We start from the raw sequence: 11,082 nt of genomic DNA, 5'->3' as shown, positions 1-11,082 counted from the left end.
AGTACTTAAGCGTTTAAGAAGAGGAATCATAAAATGGTGGATAAAACTCACAGGGAGTCAGACGTTTCCACTCAGCTGGAATTTTTGTTGCTACAGACATAGGAACTTTTCCACTAGAAGGTATCTTGTTGTCAGGCAAAAATCGAGAACTTCGATGTTTGTGGAGCTTGTCCAGGGAAAAAGAACTCATGTGTCCCTACTGAGACCTTAATTCATCAGATACTACTCTGCTTTCATGGAAGAGAAAAGTATGGATTAAACCTGAGCTTGTAGGCCTTGAATGAGCAAAGGAATCACCAGAGATTGTAAAACCTAAAATATTTACTGTCTGGTCATTTACAGAAAAAGTCTGCTGTCTCCTGTTCTAGATTGGAACTTTTTAAACTTTAACAAATTCATCTTCCAAGATCTTATTAAAATGTAACTTCAGATTCAGTGGATCTGGGGGCAAGATTCTTATTTCTAATTGGATCCCAGGAGATGATGCTGTCATGCTGGCCACCTCAGAGCAAGTTTGAAATGAAGAACCTCAGGCCCCACTGTAGTCCCACTGAATTGGAAGCTGCATTTCACTGAGATCCACAAATGATCTTGATGTCCCTTAATGATTACACCAGAAGCACTGGTGTAGGTTACAAAAAAATAGTATGGCTTTTGACTTCAGACAAAGCTGAATTGGAATCCCTCTCTCTTATTTATTATGTGTGGGAATGTCAGCATGCAGTTCAAGCTCTCCAACCCTCTTTTTCTTTGTTCACCCACCCCATAACTCTTGTGAAAATCAAACGAAACAAGGGAAACCATTTATAAATAATAGCTAACACGTATTGAGGATTTGCTGTATGTTAGCCATTGCGGAGAATAATTTATAAAGAAATTGAGGTTCAGAGAGATGAAACAACTTGTTCGAATTCACACAGCAAGCTAGAGAAGGGTAGAACTGGCATTTTGTCCTGACCTGCAGTTTCCTACTCCCGTACTCTTTACAACCACATAATTGTGCCACCTTGAGGGGTTTCCAGACATTCAAATGTCTGTGTTGAAGACTTCTATTATTTTTTTGCAAACATATTCCAGGACACACCTCCATGCATAAGTGAGAGAAATCTACAATCTGAGCCAAGAGGGAAAATGCTGCAAACCATACAGTATACACATTTGACCTTGCCAAAAAGTCAAAAAGCAATGGAGTAGTAAATCTATATTCTATGTTAGAGCAACTTTGCTTAATTAAGATCAAGGCTTCCAGAAATCTGGGAATGGTTGACTCCTATGATGACTAAATTACATATTGAAGGAGATAGCAGTGTACAAGTACCTCAAATATATAGTTTCCTTTGTCTTTAAAATTACCTTAGGGTATTACTCCTAGGACAGTTTTGGCACCAAAGCCTCCATCTGCTTGTAATTTCCCTTGCATTTTCATGGCTTTTTTAGTCCTTGCCATTTTGCTCAGAGGAAGTCAAATTGCGTGAATCATTTCATCAGGCAATCCCCATCCCTACAACTCACTTTCATTTTCCTTTCCTGCCCTTACTAGAGGGCCAGGGCCCTGGAAAGCTTTCTCTGAAAGAGCACTTTATAAAAGATGCAACAGCATCCTCTACTGACTGTGGTTCGTAGTATCAAAAGGGCACTGACTCACTGAAGTATTTGAACAAGGTTTAGATCTTTCCTTCTTTAGAGTACTTACCAGTGCTTTTTATTTCCTTATTTTATGCCGTTTTGGAATGAAAATGAAACAATAGTGTTTAATTTTTAAACCACTTAAAGTATGATTAATATACAAAAAGTTGTACATATTTAATGTATGAGTTTGGAGATAAGTATACATCCATGAAACCACCACAGTTTAGTCCATAAACATATTCTTCACACCCAAAAGTTTCCTTCTGCCTTCTTTATTTATTATTATTTGTGATAAGAATACTTAAGATCTGCCCTCTTAGTGAATTTTAAAGTATACAATGCAGTATTGTTAAGCATAGGCTTTATGCTGTATGGTAGCTCTCTAGGACTTATTCATTTCGTGTAACTGATGAATAAGTCCTAGAGAGCTACCATACAGCATAACATCTCCCTGTTTCCCCCCACTCCCTGGCAGTCACCATTCTTTTCTCTGCTTCTTTAAGTATGACACTTTTATATTCTTAATATAAGTGGTATCATGTAGTATTTGCCCTTCTGAGTCTGCTTATTTTACTTAGCATAATGTCCTCCAGGTTCATGCATATTATTGCAAATGGAAGAATTTCCTTCTTTTTGAAGGCTTAATAATATTCCACTATTTGTATATTCCACATTTTCTTTATCCATTCAGCTGTCAATGAGCATTTAGGTTGTTTCCATGTGTTGGCTATGTGATTAAGAGGGATTTATCCCTGAGATGCAAGAATGGTTCAACGTATACAAATCAGTGTAATACACCATATAATAGAATAAGAATGATCTGTTGATCATCTGAATAGATGTAGAAAAATCACTTGACAAAATTAACACTCTTTCATGATAAAAACTCATAACAAATTATGTACAGAAGAAATTTATCTTGACACAATAAAGACAATATATGACAAGCCTACAACTAACAGTATACTGAATGGTAAAAAACTAAAAATGTTTAAGATCTAGAACATGATAAGGATACCATTTCCACCACTCCTATTTAACATAGTACTGGAAGCCCTAGCCAGAGCAATTAGGCAAGAAAAAGAAACGCATCCAAATTAGAAGGAAGGGAAGAAATAAAATTATTTATTTGCAGATGATGCTTATATGTAAAAAACCCTAAAGACTCCACAAAAAACTTAATAAACAAATTCGGGATATAAAAGTCAACATATAAAAATCAGTTGTTTTTCAATACACCAACAAAAAAACTATCCAAAAAGGAAATTAAGTAAACTGCTTTTGAATGGTGAAATATAATGGCTTTCAGTAGAATAGCATACCAGTCTTTTTTTTTTTTAAATATAATTCTTGTCTCCAGATGGCATAGCCTTACTCCAGAATCTCAGGGCCTTGCATTATGATTCTTCCACTAAGCCTTATCACAAATTCTTTGTCTTTTCCCACAATTGACACCTTCAGCACCATAGGGTATGTCAAATCACATGGCCCAAGTGGCATGGCTGCTGGCATCCTAGTCTGTTCCTGCTCTGGGCCCCATTCAGAGCATTCACACTGTCACATAACCCAGTATAAGGGCCAATTTAGTACTTTTTAAAATTGATTTATTTTTTATATTGTACATCTCAATGAGTTTTTTTCAATTATAGTTGGCATACAATAATTTATTTGTTCCAGTTGTACAGCACAATAATTAGAGATCTATATAACTCACAAAGTGATCGCCCCACTAAATCTATACCCCTCTTCCCTCTTACATGTTTATTACATTATTAACTATTTTCCTTATGCTATACTTTATAGTTCCCAATTTTGTAACTATCCATTTGTACTTTTTAATTCCTTTGCCCTTTTTCGCCGTCCCTCCAACCCCCCTCCCATCTAGTAGCCCTCTAAATATTTTCTGTATAAGTTTATTTCTATTTTTGTTATTTTGTTCTTTAGATTCCACGTGTACATGAGATCATGCAATATTTGTCATTCTCTATCTGACATTTCATTCAGCACAATACCCTCTAGGTCCATGAAGGCATCTTCTTCCATCCCCTTCCTTTTAGTCTGTGTGTAGGCAGCATATGTAGGGGGGGTCTTGTTTGATTATTCATTCAGCTACTCTATCTTTTGGTTGGAGCACTTAATTCTTTTCCATTTAGGTATTATTGATAGAGATATAGTTATTACCATTTCATGTTTTGATACATGTTTTTTTTTTTCTTAAAGAGGTCCCTCCAACATTTCCTGTAATACTGGCTTGGTGGTGATAAATTCCTTTACCTTATTTTTGTCTGGGAAGCTCTTGATCTGTCCTTTGACTCTAAATGAGAGCTTTGCTGAATAAGGTATTTTTGGATGTAGATCCTGGATTTTCACATTGAATATTTTGTGTCAAGCCCTTCTGTATTGCATAGTTTCTTTTGAGAAATCAGCTGCTGGTCCTATGGGTACTCCCTTGTAAGTAAGTGCTTTTCTCTTGCTGCTTTTAAGATTCTCTCTTTGTATTTAACTTTTGGCACTTTAATTATGATGTGTCTTGGTGTGGGCTTCTTTGGGTTCATCTTTTTTGGTACTCTCTGGAGTCCTATGTCTATTTCCTTCACCAGGTTAGGGAAGTTTTCCATCATTATTTCTTCAAATAGCTCTTCAACCTCTTGTTTTCCTTCAGGTACGCCTATGACACGGGAATTTTTACATTTAATTGTTTCCCATAAGCATCTTAAATTATTATTATAGTCTTGGCTTTTTTCTTGCTGTTCTGATTGAGTGTCCTTGGCTACCTCATCTTCTACATTGGTGTTTTGATCCTCTTCCTTATCTACTCTATTGATTTCCTCTAATACACTCATCTGTGTTCTTCATTTCTGACTGATTCCCTTTTATAATTTCCATTTCCATTTTTATGTTTTCTCTCTTTGTTAACGTTCACTGAATTCATCTACACTTCCTCTAAGTTCTTTGAGCATCTTTATAACCAGTGTTTTGAACTCTGCATTTATTAGATTGCTTGACTCTATTATTCCTGGATCTCTATTCTGTTCTCTCATATGGTTTCTGCTTGTTTGTTTTCCCATTTTGCCTGCCTTTTTGTGTCTTTCTATGGACTAAGCAAAGCTCCTAAGTCACCCGGTCTTATTAGAATGGCTTTGTGTAGTAAGTGTCCAGTGAAACAGTCCTGAGAGGGGTTAGGCTGCAGGCCAAGTTTAGCCCCAGCCTGTGCCCCTCCTGGGCCGCCTATTAAGATTCAGCAAGCAATCCACAGTTGCTGTGCTTATTGTTGCCTCAAGAGGCCACGCCAGATGCTGAGGCCAGCTGTCACCAGTGTGAGTCTTGGTGCTGCTCAGCAAGGAACACTGGACTCTCGAGGACACAACTGGATGTGGCCTGAGTAGGGCCACCAGTTGAGGGGAGGCAGAGTTTCAGGGAATCCTCTGGGTGGAGCAACCTCTTATCCAGTGTGATGACTTCTCAGCTATGGCGGCGCTGAGTCAGCACACTGGGAGGGGCGAGGGCTCAACAGAGGAACAATGGATACTGCTGGCACTTCTGTCCAGGAGAGATCCTTGCCTCTTGCCCTCACTTCAACAACTCAGTGTACCCCTGTAAGTCCCTAGTGCCCCTGAGCAGCCAACCCAGCACTGGTGCTGAGAGTGAGCCAGTCTGTCATGGTGAAAATCAGCTCGTGGACACAGCCCCTTTAAGAGGTGTCTGCAGTTGCCACAGCCTCTGTCCCACTCAGCCACTATGGACCTTGTGTCTTCACCCTCTCCTACCTTCTATCATTGATGGTTGATTAATTATTGCTCTCCCTAATTGTAGTGCTTCTGTTCATCTAGATCCAAGGTGACTTTGCTTGTTGTTTTTTCTGTGTTTCTGTCACAACTTTGATTTGGTAGCAAGAGGGATGAACGAAGCCTCTGTCATCTGTCATTTTTTCCCAGAATTCAAATTAGTATTCGTAATTGTAGAATGTGTTGCCTTCAGAACCCAAAGAGCCCAAGAGGCATTTTGCTTTCTTCTTTGTAGTAGGAGGTATAAAATAGTTTCAGTTTTTATCAGGAATTAGATATTCCAGCATACCCATGGTTATTGAATCCCTAAAATTTATACAAATACAGCAGGCTCCTGAGCCTTACAGTGTGATCTCTTCTCCTTTGCAGTGCATGTGTTTTAACAAGACCTCTTGCGTACTCACCACTTCTTGCTCATCTGACCCAATCTTCATATGATCACCTATGTAATGGATCAATGATTTTTAAGAGATGTATCAATGAGATGACCAGATGGTTCATATTTCTTTGAACTACATTATAAGAGAAGATGACAGTTAACATAGCACTGCAGCAAAACTGTAAGTGGAGTTTTTTCCAATTCATGTGATTGTGAACTGTTTATGATCCTCCTTCCACATTGGAGTAGAAAAGAATATGTGGCAAATCATTGGCTACAGACCATGTATCTGGAGCCATATTGATCTGCTCTGGCACCAAGACAGTATTAAAAGTTACTATTTGAGCATGTAGTAGTCTATAACCATCTTCTAGGATCCATCTAGTTTCTTTATGGAACAAACATAAATTAAATGGAGATAAGACCGGGAAACCACCCTTGGATCCATTAGATCCACAAGAGGGGCACTAACCACTGTTATCATCCTCCACATCACTACTACCAGAAGGTCATAATGCTTCTTGGCTGGGTTGGGAGAGTTTAGAAGGTTTCCATCTTCCCCACTATGACATATATTGCCCCAAGTATCCAATGTGGGTTTTCTACCAACCACATGTATTTCGATTCCAGTTACACATTCAGAAACTGGGGACATGATTACCAAGTAGATATGTGGACCTAGTGGACCCACTATAAATCAGAACTTGGCCAGTATGACATTTATAATCTGGACCCCACTCTAATAGTTACAATGACATATTGGGTCTCCAGGTGTTATATCAGCTCAGACCCTGTATCCGACATCAATTAAATGTATAGGTATTTTCCTTATCTGAGTTATCTGAGTAATTTGGCTCAAGTACAAAAACTCAGCAATGGATGACTGTGCTCAGTCTTTTTTGATGTTTTCTGCTGGTACATTCCCTCATATGCCCCTTAGGATGCCATGTTCTATTGGCCATCTCTATAACACTCATGCTATATGTTTTCTCTGTGTCACTTGGGGCACAGGCTGATGAGAAACTATCTGGAACATTGAGAGTATATGAAAAGAGAGACTGGTGAATCTCAAGTTGTCTCTCTCTCTCTAACTTTATTTAATTCCCATTCCCCACAGCCACCTCCTCCATCTCCGACAACCATCAGCTTGTTCTCTATGGATCCGTTTGTCTTTTGTTATGTTTATTTGCTTTGGGTTTTTTAGATTCTACATGTAAGTGAAATCATATGGTATTTGTCTATGACATTTCACTTAGCATAATACCTATAGCCCCATCTATGTTGTGGCAGATGGCAAGATTTTATTCTTTTTTTAATGGCTGAGTAATATGCCATTGTATATATATATACCACACCTTTATCCATTCTATCGATGGACACCTAGGTTGCTTCCATATCTTGGCTATTATTAGCAATGCTGCAATATATATAGGGGTGCATATATCTTTTCGAGTTATTTTGTTTTCTTCAAATAAATATTCAGAAATGGAATTGCTGTATCATATGGCAGCTCTATTTTTAATTTTTTAAGAAATATCCATACCATTTTCCATAATGGTTACACTAATTCACAATCCCACCAACAGTGTACGAGGGTTCCCTTTTCTCCACATCCTCATCTATAATAGTTCTGACAGGTATGAGGTGATATCTCATTGTGATTTAAATTTGCATTTCCCTAATTAGTGATTTTGAGCACCTTTTCATATGTCCATTGGTCACCTGTATGTCTTTTTTTGACTAAATATTCAGGTCCTCTGCCCATTTTTTAATTGGATTTTTTTTTGGTATTAAGTTGTACAAGTTTCTTATATATTTGGGGTAGTAACTTTTTATCAGATGTATCATTGGCAAATATCTTCTCCCATTTAGTAGGCTGTTTTTTTCATTTTGATGATGGTTTTCTTTGCTGTGCAAAAACATTTAGTTTGATATAGTCCCATTTTATTTTTTTTTTGTTTCTTTTGCCCAAGGAGACATAGCCAAAAAGATACTAAGAGCGATATCGAAGAGTTTACTGCCTATGCTTTCTTCTAGGACTTTTATGATTTCAGGTTTTTGCTCATATTTAAATCATTGATTTCTAATTGAAATGCATTCTGGTCAGAGAACATGATTATAAAATATCAATCTTTCAATATTTGTTTAGACTTCTTTGTGGTATAATATGTAGTAAATATTGGTAAACATTCACTGTGCACTGCAAAAGAAGGTATAATCTCTCATTGCTGAGAACATAGTTTATATTTGTTAATGTGCAGTTCAAATTTACTAACAATTTTTATGACCGCTCAGTTGGTTTCTGAGGAAATGATAAAATTTCCAGCCACCAATACAGATATTTATATTTCTTGTAGTCCTATCAATTACTGCTCTTTATATTTTAAAGCAATGAGTTTTGGTGTCAAGGTTCAGCATTGCAATACTTTCTCTTGTTTGTAATAACTACCTTTACCTTTTTCAATACTTTATGCTTAAAGGATATTTTCCCTAATTTTAATAATGCCACCCAGCTTTGTTTGGGTTAACATTTGTCTAGTATATTTCTTCTCAATCCCTTATTTTAACTTTTTACAGTCACTATAGTTTAAATACATCTTTTTAAAGCTTATAAACTGGAGTGTTTTTTAACCAAATAGAGAGCTCTTTTTATTCAACAGTAATTTAAAATCAGGTAAATTTCTATAATTACCGATATATGTTGATTCAATTCTATCACAATTCTAACACAATTCTATTTGTGTTTTTATCTTTACCATACTTTTACTTTGCTTTTATTTTCCTCATTACTTTCCCTCTTGATGAGGTTTTCTTTATTTTTTTCTATCCTCATGTAGAAGTTAGAAGTTTTAGTAGTTACCCTAATAATTTTAATTTTGTCTGAAAATTTTAAATATGTTTGTTTGACTCGGTCTAAATTTTGTGTATCTTCTTCCCAAACAAAATGAGGTCTTCAGGAAGCTTTAATTTTAAATTGCCTTCCCATCACTTTCAAGCTTATTGTTAGCATTTTAATTTCAGAAAACAAGACATTATTTTAACTGTTAGTTTTACAGTCAGGGCTTGTTTAGATTTACATAAAGTTCTGCTAAATTCTTTACTCGTACGTTCTGAGTTCAGTGTTCTTATTACCGATGCAAATTGTTTAATGGCCATTCATCAATGGTCCATGTGTAAGAAATGCAGTCTTTGTCTGAAAATGACTATCTCACTTTTATCATTGTTCATATGAGTGTACAATATTAGATTGACCTTCTTTTATTTCTGCACTTTGAACTTGGTTGTACACTCTGTCTTACCCAGCATCTCTGCAAGTCTGCAGTGAGAGTTCTACATTACCCCAGGTCCACAGAGTGGCTGTAACTGGAAGTCCATTCTAATGCTTGAGCCACTTCAAGATTTTTTTTTTTGCTTCCGTACAAAAACATCCTAATTTATAAAGGTGGTTTTATCTACTCATGTGAAGATGTAAGCAGGCTTTGTGAAGTTTTTCCTCACAGCATAGTCCTGAGCCCTAGATGAACTAGTTACTTCTTTGTCCCCTTGTACCCTGGATCAACTTAAAGTATAGCACTGTTAGATCTAAATTTACATTGTGTATGGCTAGCTTCCACACCAGCATGTAAGTGTCGTGATAAATAGGGCGCTTAATTCAGGTTTGTATCCCTAGCACACATAGCACCTAGAGCATAGTAGGTATATAAGTAGTGTTTCTTGACTGAGAGAATAGTTTTATAAATGACACATTTTCAGGATGGGAAATCTTAGGTCTACTTCTGAAATTTAGTGGCAGTTCAGATATTTCCCAAACTTTCTTAGTAAGGTGGGTGGAGTAGAATCTCAGTAAAATTGAGTTCCGTCATTGACAATATAGGTTTAACTCAATAAAGAGAATTTATTCATAACTTTATAATAACAGTAGTGTAATTAACATTTATCGTAATAAATGTTAATTACATTTAATTATTAATTACATAATAAATTTATCGTAATTAACATTTATTGTAATTAACATCGTAGCACTTTATGAGGAGGGTTTATATTATGTTTGTATTAGATATGCATCCTCTAATGTAGTTGAACAACAGCTATCCTTAGAACTAACAGTATTGACAGAGGTATGTCCCACTAAAATATATATAATCAGATATTATGTTTTTATTTTTAAACAAGACTCCATGTTTTTAACTCTGTTACAACTTATTAGAGACCCAGGCTCTTCCTTTTGCATACTTATGAAATTCATGTCTTTACCCCAAAATTTTATTTAAGAAAAAATATAAAAGACTCAAGAAAACTATAATGACCAAGAAAAGAAATTTAATTATTTTATGTGGATTGTGATTTGGCATGAGATTTAAATTAGAAACAGACCTCTATCTCTACATGCTTTAGAGAACTACCTCTAGCAACACTGAACACAGATTGATATTAAGAAGGGCCTGCATAGCAGCCATTTTTTGTGCTTTGTTCCTTGCTTCCGAAGCTTGTTCTAAAGACAATAAAGTATTAAATTGTATCTAGTTAAACGCAGGAAAAAAGGCTAAAATCACTGAAATAGTTGGTATGCTGAAGATTTGCTGACATAATAGCAATGCCCTGGACTCAGCTTGTCCTTGTGATTCAGCATGCTGCCGCGAGAGATCCCACTGCTGCCTCTGGGCCCTGGATGTAGCTATCACCAATATCACTGTCTGTCACTAATCTAGATTCCGTACTTCCTCTACTCCTTGGAGTCACTAACTTCTGACTAAAATCAGACATAGTGCTTCTGATTAATAAAGCCAAGGTTGCATGCTTGTCTCAGCCACAAGGAAAGTCAAGAAAGCAAATATCTGATATTTTCAGTCTCTACACTGGGAAACACAGTTCCCCTGATAATCTGGGGCATTCATGAAACATTAGAAGGTTAGTTTAGAGGCTTTATACCAAAATAAATAATGACTGTACTCCATTCTGACTTTAAAGTAAACTATCTTTGCCCTAGATCTCATGCAACTTTCCTTTTCAGTTACTTTTTCTCATCCTCCTCCCTAAATCAAAAGTTTAGGATTTGACCTCCCTATACCCCAAAGACACAAAGCTTCATGTGTCAATCCTAGCTAAAAAGAAAAAAGGGAAAAAAATCTCCACTACTTACTATTTCAGAAGGTTATGAAAAAAACTATATACCAAACTACATACATGTTGATGGCAGGGATTGTGTGTACTTGCTCAACTGTTCTTAGCATAGTGTCTGGACCAGAGTTAGTTTCAGTAAATACTTGCTGATGGCTTTGGGAAATTCAT

The sequence above is a fragment of the Pteropus medius genome, unplaced genomic scaffold (assembly GCF_902729225.1).
Source record: "Pteropus medius unplaced genomic scaffold, Ma_sr-lr_union100, whole genome shotgun sequence".
Taxonomy (NCBI): Eukaryota; Metazoa; Chordata; class Mammalia; order Chiroptera; family Pteropodidae; genus Pteropus; species Pteropus medius.
This window is presented reverse-complemented; position numbering follows the sequence as displayed.